Source organism: Empidonax traillii, unplaced genomic scaffold (assembly GCF_003031625.1).
Source record: "Empidonax traillii isolate 1590-97213 ecotype Southwest subspecies unplaced genomic scaffold, ASM303162v1 scaffold13:size3042203, whole genome shotgun sequence".
Taxonomy (NCBI): Eukaryota; Metazoa; Chordata; class Aves; order Passeriformes; family Tyrannidae; genus Empidonax; species Empidonax traillii.
Window position 1 is genome coordinate 334,161 of NW_020955206.1, and position 22,455 is coordinate 356,615.

The 22,455-nt window shown below is 48.2% G+C and overlaps 1 long non-coding RNA gene across 1 annotated transcript; it reads left to right on the forward strand.

The window, feature by feature from the left end:
• Positions 1 to 1,490: 1,490 nt before the first annotated feature.
• Positions 1,491 to 21,920, forward strand: LOC114060715. The gene is made up of 4 exons (XR_003571944.1): positions 1,491 to 1,502; positions 2,434 to 2,439; positions 7,309 to 7,312; positions 21,727 to 21,920. It is a non-coding gene; the product is annotated as an uncharacterized LOC114060715 (long non-coding RNA).
• The last annotated feature ends 535 nt before the right edge of the window (positions 21,921 to 22,455 follow it).

Genomic DNA, 22,455 nt, shown 5'->3' on the forward strand with positions numbered 1-22,455 from the left:
GGATTCCACCACTGCCCTGGGCAGCTGTGCCAGGGCTGGACAACCCTTTCCATGAAGAAATTTTCCCCAAAATTCAACCTAAACCCCCCATGGAACAACTTAAGGCCATTTCCTCATGTCCTATCGCTTGTTACTTGAGAGAAGAGACTGACCCCCAGCTTGCTACAAGAGCAACTTCCCTAAAAAAGCCTGGAGTTGTCTGCACAAAACACCTGCTATTGGCTCCTCTCCATTTCCAGCTGCTAAATAATTGCTCACATTTCTGCTGTGTTTACATCACATGTTCTCCAAATTTTCTCTGGCCAGGTAAGAGCTTGCTGCAGCTTCCCAAGGAAAATTGTCCATGCCAACACATCCAGGAATGCCAGCCGTGGCCTCTCATTGGAGCACGTGTGTCTGGGGGAAGGTTGGGTGGAGATGGCAGCTCTCTTTTTACACTTTCAGAAATACATTAAAAATCCAGCAGTGAAGTCATTTAACAACTGGGGCAAATCTGAGCTCAGCTCCATTTTCACACTAGACATTCCATCCTTCCTCTCCAACCCTTTTTTGCTGGAGAAACCCCTCCACAAACATGGGTTGGGTTTTGAGCCTTTCTGTTGAGGTTACTGGTTACCCCACTCATGACAGCAGGTTTTGCAGTGTGGGCATCTTTTCCACTATGAGATCACCACCCCACTTTTCCGTAAGTTCCCAAACTCTCCTCAGCTATCAGGGCAGGCTGGCCATGCAAGACTCCACACAGCCCATTTGCCAACCTTCTGAGCTTCTCCATTCTCCCTGAAACTGGGTATTAACTTCTCTCCTCTATATCATTCTGTGGTTTGTGGTGCTCTTGGAGGAGCCCAGTTGAGCTGTAACAGCCCCATGAGTAACCAAACAAGGGAGGGTGGATAAAACTGCGAATTTTGGAGGCAGATGGACAGATGGGATCAGGAGACAGCCCTGCCAGTGTTGCCTCTTCATCACTGCACAGTCACTTCTTGTTGGAGAACATTTCCATTGCACACCTTTGTGCTTGTGCTCAGATAAACCACTCACTTTTAATGTTCATAAATAAACATTCAGATCAGACACAGTCTGTATGTGTGTTCAGCCACGGGGATCTTCATTAAAGCCCTCCCTGGTGCTCTACAGCAGGAGCAAAGTGCACTCAGGGTAAGTTATGTGCTTTTTTGGACCAAAACCTTGGCTGTGTGTCCTCGTTATCAATTCAAAATGTGCAATCAAAGCATCCTGACATCCTGCTGGAGATGAATAATTTAGAGACAGGAGTCTCTGCTCTCATTGCCACAGACATAACTTGCACTGACCACAAGCAAAGCAGGAAAGAACAGAACTAGAAAATAAATTCGAGTTCTCCACTGCTTTGAAAGTCAAATGCTGGTTTTGTTTTCAGGGCTCACATGGTAAATATTCAAGATGAGCCCAAACCACAACATTCAGCTCCAAATCTGAATTTTCCCAGCATTCAGGGGTACAGAGATTAAAGGGATTCAGGAGTGAAGTCTGGCCTTCAGTTTTTTCTCATGTTTAGGGATTTCTGGATCAAAGTACAGGTTTTGGTCCATCTCTGAGCCACGATCAGTGTCACACCTGCCTGGATCAAGCAGGGAACCTTGAGCTTAATGAGCCACATACCAAAATCTTTGTGTGGGAAAGAGTCATGAGACACATGTTGGGATCCCATAACCAGGGGGAACCCCAGGAGAAGTCCACCAGGGGTTGAAGAGGTCCAGATGGGTAAGAAGTGAGCTTTGGAATCCCACCTCCCTTATCATCTTGCTAAGCAACAGATTATTTTTATCTTTCTTTGGCACATCTCCACTCCTTGTCCTTTAAGTGGCAGCATCTCCCAGCCTGAGAAAAGCATCATAAAGGTAACAAATAAATAAATAAATAAGAGACTGAAGTGCCTGGACACTTGTGTGCTGCAGCAGCCACAGCTCAGCACATGAAGGGCTGAAGGGTTTAGAACAAGTAGCACTCGTCAGACTTGATCTTTTTATCCCCCCTCATTTCCATTCTCTTATAATGGCTCTAAAGCAACTGGCCCATGATATTTCCCATACTTTGTCTAAACTCAGAGAGGAAAAAGCATAAACATTCCAGCAATAGCCTCTGAGACATTTTACTAATTGGCAAATGAGGCAAAACCTCCTCCCCCACACTTTCCCCATATGTTCATGAGTACATTGAGTGTTTACGGTACCAACCACAACCCTGCATTAACTGTGCTCCTCATAACACAACCCTGTCCTTAGACAAAACAATGACAATTTAAATAATAAAGAATTAATAACAATGTCTAGCACTAATGAGCCCTTCCATAACATCTCCCAACTTTTATGCAAATTAATGATTCCCATAAGCAACAATAATGTCAGATGGTGCACAGCTCCAAAAGGATCACGAGCAACCCTGGAGCATAAGGAATAAGTTTTCAAGGCATTTGTCACCCCAGTGTGTCCCCTTACCCTGGAGAATGTGGCAGCTCATCAAGAAGGAGGCTCCAAGCTCTGCATGTTCATGTACATCAAAGCGGGCAGGAGCACCACTGGAGAATCATCCACAGAGACAGACCAGTGCCAACCCTTCATGACAAAAGGGAGCTCCAATACTATCCAAAATAGGGGTTTTAGCAGCTGGATCCATAAATAATCCAAGGTGAGGGTGATGGTCCCCATCACAGTGTGGATACAGGTGGTGCCTAAAACCAGCCCTAAACCAGCCAAAGGGGCAGCAAGGAGCAGGAAAAGCACCTTGAACCACCTTTATGTGACCTCAGAGGTTGTAAAATAAGGATCTGGAAAGATTTCCAAGGAAAAACACCCCCCCCAGTGTTACAGGGAGATGGACATGCTGCCAGATCCAGTGGAAGGTGTCCCTGCTCATTCCACTGGGATTGGACTTAGATGGCCTTTGAAGATTCCTTCTAATCCAAACCATTCCATGATTCCCATCTGCTCAGAGGACTCTGGCCCACGCCAGGAGCACCTGTGCAAAGGCTTCATACAATGCAAGGGTCTATGTTATCTTATCTACAACAGTTTTTACAACTAGTTCAGTCCACCTGGATCTTCTCGCATGTTTTCATGCTCTTCAAAAGCCCCTTTATTTTCAGAGCTGCTGAACGGCCAAAATCTTTAGTAAAGGCATTGCAGGTACTCATCACTTCCCAAAATCACTTTCCCATCCAAAAGCCCAGTTCAGCAAACCCGTAACAAGCATTAAAGTCCTTGAGCAGATCCACTGAGGTGGCTCAGATTTGTACACTGTACATCAAATCAGCCACTTGCAGGTAGCCCAGAGAAAACCCTCTTCTTCCCAGATTCCCTCCACCAAGTCAGGCCTACAGGGTCCAAAACACACTGTGAGCTGCTCTTTGCTACACTGAAACCTCATCCAAGAGGTTTGGCAAAAGCCAGGTCGATCCCTGCCTGTCTGTCTCCAAGCCAAGGATCACAAAGCTGATTATTTAATATTTATAGTATGTTGGTACCCAGAAGCTCCAGCATGGAGCATGGATTCCATCCCACTACACCCTGTGCAAACAAACCACTTGGAAGGCAGTTACTGCTCTGAGATGCTACAGGAGCTGCATCAGAGCCTTCCCAGCTCTGTAAACCCAGACAGCAGCTATAAAACCCCTGCTCCAGGGAAGAACTGGGACATGGAGAATGGGATGGAAGGAATTTCTCCATATATAACCATCACAGCTCCATAAAGTTGTTTAAAATAGGGAATTGAGATTGTTTTCTTTGTGGAAATCCTATGTTTATTATTAGTTATGCTTCTGAGTATAAATAAATACGTAATGGATTGCATGTTGGTTAATTCCCTTCATTGTGCACTTAATTGCTTCCTTGTTTGCATTTTACTTTCCACTCTGCTATATCCTCATATTTCAGCATAAGCTCATCCCTTCCAAGCTTGTTTATTGTGTTTACATTTCCAGAAACTGAAAGGTCAAGAGAAAATATGATTTTTTTTTTTATGGAACTTCCTAATACCAACAGGTCTTTAACATACAGCACAGCTCCCCACCCAGCCCTGGCACACAGAGCCTGGCTTTGCTGCTAAGCCCAGACTCCACCAGGCAAGTTTCAGCTTTTCTGAAACATCCTCCCATGTTTTCTTTCCCAGACAGGAGGCTTGTGTTGGAGCCCTCACCTCACATCCCTCAAGAGAACATTCTCCTCACCCACAGGAGAGATGTTCCTTGGGCAGGGATGCTGCCAAAGCAGCCAAAGCCCTGCCAGCACCTCCTCACCCTGGTTTGTGGGGCCACCCTCGGCTGAAAAGTGAGCTCTCAGCTCTTCTAGCACCATGTGATGATGCTTCCCAGCAGGACTGGTGGATTTGGCTACGTGGATGTTCCCATGAGTGAGTGGGAGCAGAGGCTGCCGTGTGCTTGGGAGCACAGGGAGAACCCCTGGGAGAACCTCAGGGCAGGAATGCTGGGCCAGGGACCTGGAGAAGGGATATGTCCATGGGGGTTTTGAACGGCAGAGGCGTCATCAAGCACTGACAGGCACTAAATCTGCTCCCCAACCTACAGCAGGACATAACCCACATCCTGGCATGACCAGCATTCCAGCTCCATCTCATCCCAGCATCCTCTGCATTCCTCCCTTGAACAAACCATGATCTTTGCTCCCCAAATGAGTGAGATGAAGCTGAAATCCTCACTGCACCCCACCCATATCTCAATGCTGGAGCCTCCACAGGCAGCTCCAGACGCATGGGAAGGGTTTCCATATGCATTTGTTCCGTGGGCAAAGCGTTGGGATTGCTCTGCACAGGGACATGGGTGGGAAGCGTGTGCTGGGATGAGCATATTTCGAAGGTGAGTGCATGAGAGAAGGAGCTCTGAGTTCATTATTGGAAGTGCAGAGAAACACACACTTTTTCCAAACAAATATTAGATCAAGATGACGTTTGTGCACAGAGGATGAGACCTTAGAGACCCTTCCTGTACCTAAAAGGGCTCCAAGAGAGCTGGAGAGGGACTCTGGACAAGGGATGGAGTAACAGGACAAGGGGGAATGGTTTTAAGTTAAAAGAAGAGAGATTTGGGTTAGAAGTTTGGAAGAAATTCTTGCCCGTGAGGGTGGGCACTGGCACAAGTTGCCCAGGGAAGCTGTGGCTGCCCCATCCCTGGAAGTGTTCCAGGACAGCTTGGATGGGGCTTGGAGCAACCTGGGATAGTGGAAGGTGTCCCTGCCCATGGCAGGGGGTGGGACAAGATGAGCTTTAAGGTCCCTCCAAGCCAAACCATCCCATGTCTGGGTCTCAAGACCAGCAGTCAGTCCTGCTGCAGAGGTGAATCAGGCCATGTGTGATGTTTTCCAGCCCTGCCACCATTGCCAGCCCCCAACCAGCACTGGGCTTCATTTATTTTATTTTTGAAGCTTCTCCTCAGACTATAAAGCCGCCCAGAGTTTCCAATAAGCATCTGCCCACTGGGACTCCCACCCTCAGTCTGGTTCCTCCTTGTGCTTCTCAAAAAAAGGGCTGATTTTTGGTAGGCAACCAGGGGCTTAAAATTCCTAACGCAACCTTAAGAGAGGTAAGGAGAAAAATATGTGGGGACGTGAAGCAAATTCCTGTCTAATTCCTCGGGAGACCCAATCAATGGAAGACTTCTCCTCTCTGTTTATTTTCTTCCCAGCAGAAATCCCAGTCTGTCCTCTTCCTCTTCCAAAAATCCAATAGTGCTCCACACCCAGGAGCTGTGACATCAGAGGATATTTTAGGAAGGCAAATTTGTCCCCAACCCAGGTCTGGTCTTGTTCCCTTTCCCTCACACAACCCCAGCCCAACCCCAGAGCTCGCTGCAGAGGAAAGTCAAAGCTGGCTACTGGATGCCAAACCTGGAGGTAAAATGGGAATTTAAAAAAGAAGGAATTGTCTTTTCCAGTAATTTCCCTCCGAAGAAATAATATGCTTGGCTTGTCTTTGTGTTGATACAAGGGTGACTCATTAAGCCAACAATGTGAGACTGTTTTAAGGTTAATGGCAGGCATCTAGAACTGGCACCGTGTCAGTTGGCAGCTCCTGAGCTCAGCTCAAAAAATGCACTTTTATCGCTGTAATGCATCCAGAATGCAGCCATACCTAAGGAGTTCATTCTCAAACTCAGTTTAAAGGCTATTTCAGAGTTCATTTGCTCCTGGCTCCAAGCTTTGCTGGAAAACCACCCTTGCAAACCCCTCTCGTGCCCACCCTTTGGGTCTTCGTGGTGTGTTAGAACCCAGTTGTGTCTCTGCGTATTCTCATTTAACCCAGGTCTGGTCTAACCCCAAATTCTGTGGATGGCTGTGGACTCAGTCTCCTCACTGCAAGAGCATTATAACTCTCTCAAAGCCCCTTTGACACCATCCTTTAGAACATAACTGGGACCCCACTCCAAAGTACTTTCTGACCTCCACCTGAGAGCTGAAAAAAGCCACTCTCCCTACATTTTCCAAGGAGACCTCCAGCCAAACCGACCACCAGTAGTGGTATTCCTGCTATGAAAAAAGGGGGGAAAAAAAGAGCTAAAATAGCTACTTCCACCCTTCCTACATCATAAAATGAAGAGGGAGAAAAAAAAAGGCAAAAAAAGGGCAAGAATATTCTCCACTTGCATGTCACCTCTGAATTTTCCTTTAACTTTTAAAAGATGTTTGGTTGGTTGGTTACAGCCATCCTGTGGACAAATGCCTACATCCTTACTCACAAACTGGTCAGGCAGAATTCCCAGGGAAAACAGTGGGCCAAGTCTTCAACTGCTTCATCCCAATCCTACCAAAGCAGGGCTCTGTTAGCCAGGGACACGCAGAGAGCTGGAAACTCGGCCTGCTCCGAGCTGCCTTAAACAGGAGAGGAGAATGGGAAAAATCTCTTTCTCAGCATCAAAAGCCTCTCCTCCCTCCTGAGAGGGACGCAGGGGACTCTGAAAAGCTCTCCCACATCAAGAAGGGTGATGCAAGGCCGATGGACTGAGCACCAGAGTGGCCATACCAGGACCCAAGGCCCATCCAAGGCAAGATTTGTTTCCAGCAGTGGCTCAGAGCCATGGGAAGAGTATAAAAACCAGAAGCATCAAGTGATACTCCCCCATGATCCTCTGTGAGCCTCCAGCTTTTTTGCATCACCAGGATGCACCGTGCCAGGTGCTTTGTCTTTGTAGCTATTAGTCCTTGGCTGCTGCTCCTGCCAAGGTCCCCACGGGGCGAGTTCTCTGCTGGGCTTCCAAAATCCTGTAACCACGCAGAGCTTCGAGGCACAGCACAACCCCTCTTGCAAAAGTGGCCTGATGAGTTGAGTATTAGTCAGGTTAGGCCTCATTAAACATCTGCTCAGCGTTTGTAGGACCATGCCTTAATGCTTAGGGTTTGTTTTTCTCCAGAGATAATGATCCTTTTTCCGTCAGATTCCCAGTGACAGAGCAATACATCATCCTAACCATGGGCAAAGCTCTCAAAATGCAAACCTGCTGCTGCAGCTCCCTCAGAAATGGGAATAATCAGCCCTAGAATCCCAAATTTACGAACCTATTTGCAGAACAGACACATCACAGAGATCCAGGACTGGGAAACACACCTGCTGTCAGGTTTTGGAAAAACTGTCCCCCATTTATTAGGAACGGGGATGTTACAAACGTAAATAACTCCAGTAAGTTATCTCTGTTTTCCATCCTACAGGATCTTCCAGCTTTGTTTGTCTTGAGGAGCCCATCATATTCCTAAACTTGTCCCCCTGAGACATTGGCTCTTGTGTCATAAACCTTTATCTTCTTTTCCTGCACTGGCAAAGGTTTCCCTGGAAAGCTGTGGCTGCCCCATCCCTGGAAGTGTCCAAGCACAGGTTGGACAGGGCTTGGAGCAACCTGGGCTAGTGGAAGGTATCCATGCCCATGGCAGAGGGTGGAACTGGATGAACCACCTCTCCCTGCCATCATTTTGCTGCATGCAAAGGCACTTTACAGTTTTTGTATCCTGAGATTAGGAAGTAATCCTGTTCTGCTCCAGAGGCCCTTCCAGGCTGCCTCTGGAGAAGGGGAGCAGGGCTGGCTGACGGCAGCAGAGGGCAGTGGTTGATTCCCACTGGCCAATTTGTCACACTGTCGCAGTGGAAACAGAGACACGTGTTCCTAATCATTCTCCCCATAAACTACACACACGGACAAGTCTGAGCTGAAAGGTTAAGTCTGGGAAATCAAAGACAGCAGGTGAAAGTAAAGGAGAGCACAGACACCCACCTCGATTCAGCGCCCACCATGGTGATGATGCAAAAGCTAGTGAGCAGCAGTGATTACCCACCACTCCTGCAGAGACAGAGGTGTTTTTTTCTCTTTTTCTTAAGATTTTTCCCTTTTTCTTAAGCTGCATATACAGGGGAATGTGCCTCAGTTCAGGCAAACCCCAACATTTTCAAAAAAACCCCAAACCTCCCACTCAGCTCCCGTAACAAGAATTTTTTCCATGTTCCAAAAGTTCTGTTTTTTAAAACCAGAATCAATTCTCAAGTAAAACAGCCATTTTCTGTTTTATTCAAACACCCTGCCAGTGCCAGCCCTAATCTCCTTTGCAATTGCTCTTAATTAAGGCAGGAGATCCAGAAGCTTCAAACCCAGCTGAGCATCCTTCATTCCAAGGGAGAGAGTCCAAAAAGCCTCCCCAGAAATCACTGTGCTCCTCCTAAGCCCCCCCACATGTCCCCCAGCCATCCTCCTTCTCCTGCACATCCAAGGCTGAGATTGTCCAGCCACTTCCCTCTCATTTTATGAATCACTTTTATCTTTTTAATGCAATTTCTTCCCAGGCTAAAGAGTCCTGAGAGGAACAGAAGTAGAAAAGGGACAATTAAAAGCTTTTTAAAGAGGCCACCGACCATGCTAATGGTGAACAGCTTTCCTTACTTCACTGCACGTGAAGTTGGTGTCCCCAAAGCCAAGGGGAGAGGGAGGATGAGGAGGAGCAGCTGCTCTGCTGGGCGTCCCAACATGCTCCAGATCCCTCATCCTCCTGCTCCTCCGGACCAGCCTCACATCCACACTGCCCAACTCCTGGCAAAGCCCAGACCTCCCACATCCAGCCCCATGTGGATCCCTCCAGCCCTCCTGGTCCTGGCCCAGCCCCACGTGTCCCATCCCAGCTGTCCTCCAGCTCGAGCCGTGCTCTCTGCGTGTCACCCTGACATTGGAAGCCTCAGCTCCTAAATGGAGATCTCTTGGCTCATGGCACCCCACGGACAGGGAACAGCTGGGAAATGCTTCAGCCCAGACAAGGAGCCTTTTTCTAGCATTTAAAAGGTCAGGAACCAAATCCATCTTGTTGCACAGCGCGTGGAATTTCAGCGGGCTGCAAGGCAAGCCTTCCCAGCGCTGGCGTTACGGGAATGTTTCAGAGCAGGATGCCACTCCTGAAGGATGCTCCAGACCTTTTGGAGGGTGTTAACCCAAGGATCACACCCCCTACACTCTCCCAGCTCAGTTCAGAAGGCTTTCCCTTTCACAATTTGGCCCCTTTCCCTGCTGGCTCCGTGCCTGTAGCTGGCAGTTCAAGCATCCCAGCAGATCCATAAATAATTCAACAGCTTGCTAAAAAAAGGGATCAATCATGTTTATGGTTCTGAAACATGCACAAAACTGAGGCAGAGACTCCGAGTACCAGGAATAAGTCAGGAGAAGTCAGGGGGAACATCGCAAGGGAAAGCACTGGAGAAGGCAGCTCCAACAGGACTGAAGGAGGGGGGGAAACCCTCTGACTTTTAATTAAATCTTGAACAAAAGAAAAAACCACAACTTTTCCATTTCCAGACAAGGATATTTCAGGGCCCTAAGCAGCCATGTGAGAAGTTCCAGCTAGAGTAAAAGCCTTTTTACACATCTTCCAGTAGCATATGCTTTAAAAATCACACGAGAGAGGAGCACGCACTTCCTTGGCTTTCCGTGCCTATTTATTTCCCAGCTCCAGGAGCAAAGTATGCCACAGAGACAGATTTCACCCCTCCTTACAGCTACTGCTGCTCTGCTGATATGCAAATACCAGCACTCACTCAGGCTCTTTGGGAAGTTTATTAGCCCTCTTTCCACATTGCTGTTATTTTAGTAACACCATCCGAGGCAGAAATGGCAATTCCATGTCCTGTGCTCTGCAGATACTGATGTAAAATTAAAAGACTATTTTCTTGTACAGAGATCTCCAAATGTTTCTGGCAGAAGGAATGTCTGACAACTGACTGGGCTCCAGCCCACGCTGATGAGTGCTGTTTTCTCTGCAGTTTTCCTTTTTTTTGGCTGTTGAGCTAAATGGAGTGAAAAGAGACCTTTTTTTTGTGTACTATCATAGAAATGTATCTAAAATCAGGGCCTTACTTTGCGGGAGAAGCCTGCCAGCATTTCAGACCCCCTGGTCATGCAGGCTGGAAAGGTCCTTCTCCCTGAGCATTGATAGCAGAAGGACACACTGCCCATCTTTTCTATTTTCTGTTAGAGGACCCCACCAAAATCTTGGGGTAGAGTCAAATCCTCATTTTCCTCCTTATTCAGCAAGAAACACGGGACATAGAGATGAACTTGGAGCTGGATTAGGCTGAATTCAGCTGCCCATCCACCCACAGCTGGGTGGATTCAGCTGCACATCCATCTCCCAGCTGGGTTTGGACCAGGACCATGGGGTCAGGTTTAGGTGCCACATCCACCTACTTCCAGCTTTCTGCAGCCTCCCATCACTGGATGAAATGACATTAAAGAAGAGGATAAAGGCAACAAAGGGGTTTAGATAAAAAATGCTGCCTTGTTTTTAACTGTAAGTGCATTTAATTGATGTAAGTGTTCACAGGGAGGGGTCCAACAGTTTTCAACACTTGGAGCAGGAGAATTCCTGCTGCTCTGCTGGGGAGGTAATGTTAGAACTTAATAAAATCTCCTCATAGTAAAACATGGTCTCAAACCTACCAAAAGAGTTTTGGAATGCTGAAATACCTAATGCAACCCCACTGCTCCCCTACACAACTCAAACTTGGTCCTCAGTCCTTTCCTGTTCTGTCCTCGAGGTCCTGCTCTCCTCTTACTCCACAGCCACAAGAAGAGCTCTAAAGCAAAAGGACTGGGAACATCCCAAGTTTCTTATGCAAAACCTCTTCCCTCTGAAGTAAACAACCCTAATCCAAAGTAAAAATAGCACACAGAGTAAAAACTGCTCCCAAATGCCAGGACTTCTTTCTTTTCCTGGAAGCAGGCAGAGAGCCGAGCGGAGCAGGACCAGCGCTGTGGACAACTTGGATTACTGGCCCAAGGAGAGAGATCCTGGATTTCCTAAACATTGCAAAACACTGAATTGCCCTGTTGACACCACATGTCGTTTGTCTCTCAGTGCTGCACTGAAATCCAGCTTTTTCCAAAGGCACGTGCGTGTGTCCAAACGCTTTGTAAACACGGGGACACTTCCAGCAGAGCAGCTGGAGGGGGACACCCTTCCCATCCTCTGTCCTGGTGTGCTCCCCACGAGCAGGATGGTGCCTTTGCAGGCCTAGCACTGCCCCCACGACTTGCTCCTGCCTTTCTTTCCTTCTCTATCCTTCCCACAGAGACACAAGTCTTGAGAGGAGCCTTTCAAAGCATAAATTCCTTTAGCCTGGTTGAACATCAGCAGAAATGATCCCTTAAAAACCTTCCTGTTTTTTTCCACTCCTTGTTTCACCTTTGTCACTTGAAGCCAGGAACAAGGCTTTCTGGTTCAACCCCAGCATGCCCCACTGATGCTCACAGGGGTATAATAAAGAAATAATAGAGACCTATCCTGGTTTAGTCACAGATTTGATAAATGGCACAGCAAGACTCCACATAGAGGCAACCACCTGCCCAAAATTCATGGCTTTAACAAGGACTTGGAGTCACAGGATGAGAGGGAATGGCTTCAAAGTGACAGAGAGAAGGGTTAGAGGGAATATTGGGAAGAAATTCTTGGCTGTGATAGTGGTGAGGCCCTGGCACAGGTGCAGAGGAGAGGAGAGGAGGGGAAAAAGAGAAAAGTAGTAAAGTATCCAGGTAACCGGTTCCTTTGTGAACAGACTCCTCCAAAATGTAGGTGGTAGTACAAATCTGTTTCTGGAGAAGCTGTATGGAGAACTCGGCCGTGGTGAGATTCCATCCAAAACATGCCTTATTGCTGTTGGGCTGGGAGGCTGATTGCAAGTCCAAAGAAAAGAAAAGAAATAATAATAATAATAAAAAAATCAATGGAACTGAGCTTTAAAGCCAGCGACTTCCAAATGCTGTTTGGACACTGGCAAGCACATGCTCCATTTCAGACTCAGGAGAAAGGAAAACAAACATGCCACTACTGGGAACACACTGGAGGTCTTTAGCTGGGGATGTGGAGAGGAAGCTCCCTCGCCAGCCCACACAAACTCTCACAGCTCAGGCTCTTGGATCCCTCGCTCAGAACAGAAGGAAATGTGAGGCACTTTTGGAGACGGACATTCAGCTTGTTCTGCAGTGACCTGCCCTGGCACAGACCCTGCAGATATTCCAGGGCACAGGAATTGCCAGGGAGGAGCTGCAGCAGCTCTGTGACCTGATCATCATCATCATCACCACCAGCATCCTCACAGGATAAGTCATTTGGATCGTGCTTTGTGCATCTGCTCCGAGGTGGTGGCGAGCATCCAAGGAGCATCACATTCCAGGTGCTGCTTAGGAAGCTGCACTTCACCTTCCCACAGCACAAACAAGGATTAGGGATATTTAATATGTTTTACAAACCCACAAAGTGCTCAGCAAACCCCTCCACAACCTGAGTGATCAGTGCTTTCTTGTAGCTTGGTTTGGGAAAACCAGAAGGCAGGAGAACTGACAGCAAGCCTGGAATTCTGTGAGGATATAGGAGACCAGAATTGCCACTCATTCCACCTCAGGCAACATCCCATATGTCTCCTGCTCTGTCCTAACCATCTGCCAGGAGTTGAGCTTCGCAGAAAACCTCTTCCATACTTCCTGCCCCCCACTCCAGGTACCCCCACTGCACCCCTCCCTGCACAGGACCCTCCTGAGAGCAGCACTCTCTTGAGTGGGTCTTTCATGAGGGTGGGTTAATGGGGGAACAGCTCCCTCAAAGGGTTTGCACACCCTGAATCCATAAGCAGGGTTTTGGGGGCTGACAGCCTCTATCAGAGGTGATCAGAGCCAAGTGCACCCCTGGCAGGTCATCCCACTTCCCTCCTCCTCCTCATCTGGTTTTTATAGCCCCCCTGGCAGAACATTTGACAGCTTCACAACCCTGAGTGCACTCAGCTGTGGGAGGGAGGGCAGAGCTGGCGGCTCCATCCCATACTCGGGGCAGGAAAAGGAGGAAAGTTGCTGAGGAAACACGGGCCAAAACACCAAATGGACTTGGATCCCCATAAATCTAAAAAGCCACTTTGCTAAAACAAGGGATAATCTCCCTTCTCAAGTCCAGCTACCATGACCAGCAATTAAACATCTCCAGTTTGCTGTTTGCAAGGCTCTGGCACAGAGGAGGCCATGGAAAATCCCTGTAGCCCACAGAATGTGAGCTGGGGTATGGCTCTCCACACACACACACACACACACACACACACACACACACACACACACACACACACACACACACCAGTGTCACCAGTGCTGGACCCTGCTGGTGCTCGTTCCTCCCAATCCCCATCTTATCTGTGGCTCTTCTCAGGGAGTTTGGGTTTCTTTTCCACAACCATTCCAACACAACTTATGGCATCTTTGCAGGGCACCCAACATGGTAAATTTGCCCCCATGAACACACACAGGGATACCACAGGATAGCAACAGAGAAAAGGGAAAAATAAAATTTATGGGGCTTTAGTCCTACAGATGAACAGTAGCCTGTAAGAAAGATGGAGAGAATCTATTTACAAGAGCATGGAGTAATGGGAGAAGCATGGAATGGCTTCAAACTGGAAGAGAGTAGGTTTAGATGGGATATAAAAAAAAATATTTTTCCATGGGAGGGTGGGGAGGCCCTGGCACAGGTTCCCAGAGAAGTTGGAAAAGTTCAGGGCCAGGTTGAACAGGGCTTGGAGAAAGCTGGTCCAGTGGAAGGTGTCCCTGCCCATGGCAGGGCGGGACTGAACGTGATGAGCCATGGCTGTTTGGTCAAATTTGGTCACCTGGAGATGACACTGAAAGGTGGCATTCCAAATAAAACCTCAGAGCACTTCCAAGGACCTGCCATGCTTACAGGGAGATGGAAAGGCAGGATTTACAGACTGGGAGGGCAGGATAAATTAAGAAACAGTAATTAAGTGTCAACACACATCACGTGCATAACTTGAGACGTGAGGGAGAGCAGCAATTTCCTCCTTGCCCACCACATCTCAGCATCCAGGTCCAGATCCCATGTCAGGACACTCTTCCCACTCTCCTGCCCAAGCAGAACACAGATCTGAGGCTGCTCTACTAAACCAAAATAAAATGGGAGATGACTGACTGATCCTGCCTATAATACAAATTACTTGCTAGAGACCTGCAAGAGCTTTTTATTTCCTAAAAACATTCACAGCCATCCCAGGAAGGGTAATTCCCATTTGTCAACTTGAGTTTTTCCTGGCAGTACCTTCTAATCTCTTGGCACTGCTCTGCAACTTAAAGCAAACAGATGCGTTTGCAGCTCTGCCTCCTGCACGCACGTCAGGTGTGAGAGCTGATCAAAAGCCCCCCCACAAATGTCAGAGCTGCATTTTGATGACAAATTGAGATTTGATGAATTCTTTTTAAGTGATCCCTTTCCTCAGAAGATATCACCTATTCATCAGAAATTTGGGAACAAATTTCTCTAGGCTTTGCTCTGTCGTATTTTGTTCTCTCTCCTGAAGAAAAGCCAAGTTTTCCCTTGGGCAAAACCCTGTTTTCTTTTAGCTCCAGCCACCTCCATATGCCATCACCAAACTGTGCCTGATGAAGTTAAAGGGATCAGAACAAATCTAACAGAAGCAGCAGCACAGAGCTGAATTTTTTTAAAATCCCCTCTTTTCCCTGAGCACTCCCACAAATGTTTCCTGTTAACCTCATGACAACTTATTACCTCAAAAGCAAAGCTTGTGTGCAATAATGGGTTGTCTCAGCCACTGCCAGGTTCCCTGGGAGAAATTCCTACCTCTTCCTGTGGCAGCCACCCCACTAAAACCACCCAGAGCTTTATGATGGGGCGAGGAGGACAGGTCTGGATCAGCCATCCAGGTGTGTGTGCAGCCATGGCAGGGCCCACCACCAGCTGATGGGACCCCTGGGAATGTCCTGAAGTTGTGTCAGGGGAGGTTTAGGTTGGATATCAGGAAAAGGTTGTTCCCCCAGAGGGTGGCTGGGCACTGAACAGGCTTCCCAGGCCAGTGGTCACAGCACTGAGGCTGACAGAGCTCAAGAAGCTGGACAACACTCGCAGGGACAGGGTGTGACTCTTGGGGATGGTCCTGTGCAGGGTCAAGAATTGGACTCAGTGATCCCTGGTGGGTCCCTTCCAGCTCAGGCATATTCTGTGATTTACAGAACAGTGACCCAGAGCTCCCTGTGATGCTCCACTTCTTCCACTCTGCCCAGGTGTGCTCCTGCATCCATGAGGATTCCAAGCTCCAAGTTTCCCTCCCAGCAGCACCTCAGGTACAAGCAACAGGATCCATATCAAGTGCGGATCATAAATAATTTGGGTCGGAAGGGACCTTTGAAGGCCATCTAATCCAATCCCCTGCTAGAAGCAGGCACATCTTCAACTAGATCAGCCTGCTCAGAGCCTCATCCAACCTGGCCTAGAGCGTTTCCAGGGACGAGGCATTCCAGGGATGTTTGGAGGTGCTACGTGGCCTGGATGGGATGCAGTGCTCCGTTACATCCTGCCCCCCAACACCACCCAGGATTAGGGACACGCCACAGGGTGTGCACAAACCCCTTCTCCTCCCAGACTTTCCTGTTCTCTCCTCCCTCCAGCCCAGCCCAGCCAAGCTCAGCTCCCCCGCCAGGGGAGGAGGGGGCTGTGTAAATCCCGTGGCCCCAGGGAAGCCTTTGAATTCCCTCCCAGCAGCCAAGTCCTCCGGACGAGCTTCTCCGCACGCAAAGCTGCCGGGACAGCGAGGGCGTCTGTCAGCAGGATTTCCCTCCTCATAATTTAAGTGCACGGAGAGGCTGCATCCCATTCCTACGGCACAAATCCCGGCAGGACTCGGACAACTGGCCAACTTAGTAACACCCAGGTACTGAGGGGCTCTGCAGGCACTCACAGACTCGGGGACTACAAACCAGTTGCTGAATCATGGTGAAAAAAAAAAAAAAAAACAAAACTAGAAGACAACCAGGGAGTTTGGGACAGCAGGGGGTGTGTCTGTGCTTTCCCATCTCCTGGGTCACTCCTTCCAAGGAGCAACGATGGGAGCCAGATTCCATGTCTCCAAGGAGTGAGTGATGCTTTGGAGTGAGACCCAAGGAGCCCTTGGGCAGAGCTGCCACCACCAGCTTTGGTCCCACACCAGTGACACAGGGTTGGTGTCACAGACTCATCGGTGGCAATTCTGGCAGGAGGTGCCTTGAATTGCCCACAGGTTTTTTTTACAGGGGGGACTGTGTTTGGATCTGTGCCATGAAAAGGTCCTGTTGTAAAAACAAGCTCAAAAATGTAACCCTGCAGCCAGGGCTGGGGTCCTCAGCCCAAGAAAGGCATGGCCCTGTTGGAGCAGCTCCAGAGGAGATCACAAAGATGCTCAGCCTGGAGAAGAGAAGGCTCCAAGGAGACCTTAGAACCCCTTCCAGTGCCTAGAAGGGACTTATAATAGAGGGAGAGTGACTTTTTACACAGGCAGGTAATGACAGGACAAGTGGGAATGGCTTCAGACTGACAGAGAGCAGGATTAGATTGGATGTTAGGATACTTATAACCATGTAATCACACAGACCTTCAATGAGGGCAGGGCAGAGGGCCACAAGGCATTTTTCCAAGTGGTTATGCTGTTGGGATGGGAAGCAATCAGAAATCCCCTCAAGATCTGCAAGAATGCTCGTAGTGCTCCTAAGATTTATCTCACACACGCAAAGGGGATGCTTCAAAGGAAACATTTGCTGGGGGATTGCCCCAAGAAGGTGGAAGAGAGAGTATTAATTACAGGGAGAGGTTTTTATTCCAGTAAAAGTGAAATCTAGGCAATTGATTTACTTGGTTTTTCCTTTATTCTTTGGAGGCACAAATAACGCACTTTGGGAAGTGCAGGTCCTGGTGTTCCCCCTTTGATGATGGCCCAAAGCAGCTAAATTTTGGGATCTGCTGAGGTGATCTGCACATGGTTCCTAGTGCAGTCTGGCATGTCTGCACTCCCTGTGGTCCTCCAGCACATCCTTGCTGCTGCTGACTGTGGCTGTCCAGCCAGCACCTCCCTCTCTCAGACCATATTGCCTCATCCCACGTATTTCAAATTCCTTTAAAGGTCTTGACTACTGAGCCAGTTTTCCAAGATTCTGGGAATCTCCATCACCACCAAGTCAGGAAGAACCACAAATGCATCAGACCTTAAGAACACAAACCAGACTCGCTCCCAAAGCATTCCTGCAGCATGAGCATGGATTATCCTCAGACAGAATCAACAGGACAGAGAGCTGGGGAGAAACACAGGGCACAGGCAACAAGGAACAGGACATTGTAGTGACCAGAGTCACACCACAGAGTCAGGAGCAGACTCAGGAATTACGTTCCTGCACCCCTTTGCCAAGTGACTCCTTGTGCTCTTCCCCAGTGAACAACAAGACGTGCTGCAAAGGAAGATCTGAAGCAGCAGCAATGGTTTGTGTTCCTGCTCAGCTGCAGCTGGATGTTGCTCTGAGGCAAAGCTGATGGGACTTGATTTATTTATTGGATGACGGACACGATTCAAAACCACGGCACTGAACCCCCAGCTCTGCAGGGTCTGTTTAAAGGTGAACATAAATCAAAAGCCCCGAGATGTTCCTTCTGCTCCTGCACGTCACCTCCACCTGTCACCTCTTCCTTTGTCCCAAACACTGCAAGAGCTGTTGTGTTGTCCCATTTGTAACCTGCTGCTGCCAGGGCTCATGGACACGGGAATGTCTATTCCCACGTGCTAGTGGACTCCACATTCTGTGGCACTGGGACAACCCCACGTTTGCACAACATTATGTAGGAAATTCAGTCTGACTCATCCCCAAAAACAACCACAAACATCAAGGAAAAGAGTCCCTGGTCATTATTTTTTTCCCTAAGGATAAAGGTGGTGAGGCCCTGGCACAGGTTGCCCAAAGAAGCTGTGGCTGCCCCATCCTCCAAGATAGGGCTTGGAGCAACCTGGTCTAGTGCAAGATACTTTAGACCAGGGGAAGGAAAAGCCTCCAGAGGCTTTCCTGCTGATGCCTTTTTATACTTTACATCAATAGATGTCTTCATTTTTAATAACATTGTCATCTCACCTATGTAAAATATGTATTAAAATTAAACCCCATAAAGTTTGGCTCTGGTGCTGTAGGTTAAACAAACATCCCTTCAGTTTGCCAGGAGTCCTATAGCAAATGCTCAAATTGTTCACATTATTCAGCCAACCCATTTTTTATTAAAAAAGAGAAAACCTACAGAACACTCCAGTTCATGCTCAGAATCTGCAACTATGCCATGAGCTTTCCTCACTCCCAAGGGATGGCACAGAAAATGCCACGCCTTTCCCAACAGATCCATGCTGCAGAATTGGAAGCAACTTGAACATGGGATCTAAGCTGCTGCTGCAGGTTTTTCACTTGGAGAGGGGTGTCACAGTTCTGGATATCTTTCAGTTTGTTCCCAAGAAATATAAGAAACCCAGAGCCCCAGAATAAGCGTTCCAAAAGATACAATCCTACAAAACAATCACAGAACTGGATTGGGGGCTGAAGCAGGTAAAGGTTTCTTACAACAGGGTGGTAAAACACTGGCACAGGTTGCCAGGGAAGCTGTGGCTGCCCCATCCCTGGAAATGTTCCAGATGAGGTTGGACAGGACTTGGAGCAACCTGGTCTAATAGAAGGGGTCCCTGCCCATGGCAGGAGGGAAGACAAGATGAGCTGTGAGGTCCCTTCCCATCCAAATCATTACAGGATTCCATGCTTCTAAGGATGTGCTCGAAGATCCAGCTCACCCTTCCCCCTCAGCTGTGCAATCTGATCATCCCTGATGTTTTTCTTGGCTGCACAAGGTTATTAAGAAGAACAGGCACCTGAGAGCACCCTGTCACACCCCACAGGCACTCACCTGTATGATTTAGGCTCAGCTGCCTCTCTATTCCAAAACAACCCTCACAACACTGATGAAGATCCAGGGGCAGAATCGTGGCAGCATTACATAAGGGCAGGAGGAAGTTTATAAAATTAAACACCCTTTAAGTGCAACACTCAGAAGAGCCTTTCCACGGGAAAGCACATCTTCCAACTCCTTACCTACAACAGAAGGGAGAGCCCCTCACCTTCCACCAAGGCTGAAATTTAAGACTAATCATGGATTAAGATACAGAAGGAAATTCTTTATCCCTGCAACATTTAAATCTGTGTGAACCTACAGTGGTTTCCACGACAGCATAAAAACAAGCCCTGTCCATCATTTTCTTCCAGAGAGCCCAAAGCAGCAAGTCAAGTCTTGCTCCCCATAAACATGCTGGAAGCACAATAAATATTATTGAATTCCATTAAACACTACAAACTTTCAAGCCTTGTCTGGGGGAGGGGGGAGTTTCTGACAAAGGGATGATTGATTTCCAGGAGAGTTAGGAATGTGATGCTCACTAAAATAGAAATAAAATACATATATTTTAGTCCTTCTACTCACCAGGAAATCAAAGTGCATGTGGTTCTGTCTCAGTGCAATAATGATGGTGACAATGAGTTACTGAAGGGCTACTCAGTGGCAAGGCAGCAGTAAGTTCTGACCTGCCCTGCTCCCAGCTAAATGCACATCACCAAACGTGACAGATGAGCTGGGGCAATTGTACCTCTCCAAAAAGCGGAGGGGGGAAAAACCCCACAGAAATACCCCACATGTAAGGATAATGTTCCACAGGACCTCACTTTGTGTTTGTGCTGAAAACCAGCTGTGTGTGAATGCACAGAGCCAGGCTTTAATATCTGCTTGGATATCCTTCAGTGCTTTCACACAATTATCTGGATCCTTGGGCAGAGATCTCTGGAAAAGCTTCATGGACAGCAGAGATAACATCAGGAAGGGGGTGCCAAGCCATGCCCAAGACATGGGTGTTGGGGGTTGACCCCGGTGTTCCCAGTGCCACGGCACAGCTCACTCTGCATTCTTGGCTGTGGGTTGTTCTTATCTCACTCCTTCTTGGCCAGTTCTGCACGACAGCAGTGCTGAAAGCACGAATACCCCCCCGAGGATGGAGCTGGTGAGGCTCCATAACTGAACACGACACCAGGACTCCCACGCGCTCCCCGAGGGCCGGTCCAGCCCAGCCCTTCCAGCCCCACCACTTCCATGTGCCGCTTCCACGAGTCTAAGGTTTCTAAGAACTGGTCCCAGATGCTTGGAAGCTCAGGATGCAGCTAAAACAGCTCGTGTAGCCTTTAGCCTGGAAGGGCCGAGGAGGACAGGAGAAACCAAGCTGGGGTCATTTAACACCAAGCCCACGAGCTTCCCACTTGAGCCGAGCTTAGGGAATGCAGCTGTGGGGAAGGAACACCGGGGTTAACGCCCCTTCCCTGCTCTGCCGTGAAGCAGAGTGGGGTCACGGACCTGGATAGTGGCCAGTGTGTTCTCAAGAAATATGAGGAACCCGAGTCCGAAAATAAGTTTGGCCCAGCTGGTCTGAAAATACAGCCCTACAAAAATAATCACATGGTGGGACTGGGGGCTGAAGCAGGTGAGGTTTGTTATAACAAGGGTGATAAAACACTGGCACAGGTTGCCCAGAGAAGCTGTGGCTGCCCCATCCCTGGAAGTGTCTGAGGCCAGGTTGGATGAGGCTTGGAGCAACCTGGGCTAGTGGAAGGTGCCCCTGCCCATGGCAGGGGTGGAACAAGATGAGCTTTAAGGTCCCTTCCAAGCCAAACCATTCCAGGATTGTGTGATTCTTCTGGGAACAAGACTAGAGACACACAAAGATCTTTTTTTCCCTCTAAATTTATATATTTACATTTACTTAAACTAATCCCAGAGACTCACAGCATTTCAGCAGCCATCTCTCTCAAAAAGGACAGCAACCTTCTGAGCCTTCCCCACTGGCCCAGCAGCAGGTTGTTGTTAACTTGTCCTGGGCTACATCAGCAGGAACTAAAAATAGTTATCCTTAAAGGAAATCCAAACACTACAATCTCCTCTTTCACTCACTACCTAATTAATAGTTTCCAGGTCACCCCGGCATTCTGAGAACATCTGTTCGTTTTCACTGCGCTCAGGGGAAGTCAAAGCTGGCCTGAAAGGGGAATATGAAAGAGGGTTTAATGTCTGCAGAGTCTCCCTGCCACAGACAGAGCCGGATGCTGGGGCCTTGGAGTGGAAAAAAAGTGCATCCACAAAGGCAGATTCATGACTGTGAGTCTGCAGCGCGTGCGTCTGGAATTCCGAGATGGCTCTGGACCTCCTGAGGAACAGAGAGATCACCCACAGGTGCTTTGAGGAGTATTTTTGCAAAAGATAGAAATAAATGCAATAATGTCAAAAGACACCCAGGTTCATAGAATTATAGACTATCTGCAGTTGGATTCACACGGACCTTCAGTCCAAATCCTGGCCCTGCACAGACACCCCAGCAAACCCACCCTGTCCCTGCAAACATCGTCCAAACACTCCTTGAGCTCTGGCTGCCTTGGGGCCGTGACCCTGGGTAGCCTGGTCAGTGCCTGACCACCATCTGGGGGAAGAACCTTTTGCTGATATCCAACCTAACCCTCCCCTGATGCAGCTTCATGCCATTAAAATTGCCTAAAAATCTTTGGTGGTTTCATCATATGAAGAAGTTGCAACTCAGGAATGATTTTTGCATTTGTTTGTTACATATGGGTGAGATTTGAGCCAACATATGTGTACACAGGAACAGTCTTGTCTTTTTGTTAAAGTGAGGTTTGCATGTTTCCAGTCCTCCCATTTATGGCAGGACAGGCCACATTCATCCTGTTAGTATGGATTTGACAAGAGGCAGGATATCAGTTGCCTCCAAGTTTGCCACCTGGTCCAGTGCCGTCACTTCTATCCAAAAACAAAAGCACTGTGACACAGCCCCTCAGCTTCTCTCTGCTCCCCAGCTGCATAAAACAATGGGCAAAGCTGGGAGATGCAACTGCAGCAAGAGGTTTAGAGAAACACAGCAAGAAACCGCCACCAGAACAATGGATGTATCGTTAATAAAGATGGAAAATCATGGACAAACTGCTCCAGACAGCAAAGACTGGAGAAGCAAGGAGGAGTCAACAGCATGAGGATGAGCAGAAGAAAGCACAGGGAGATAAAT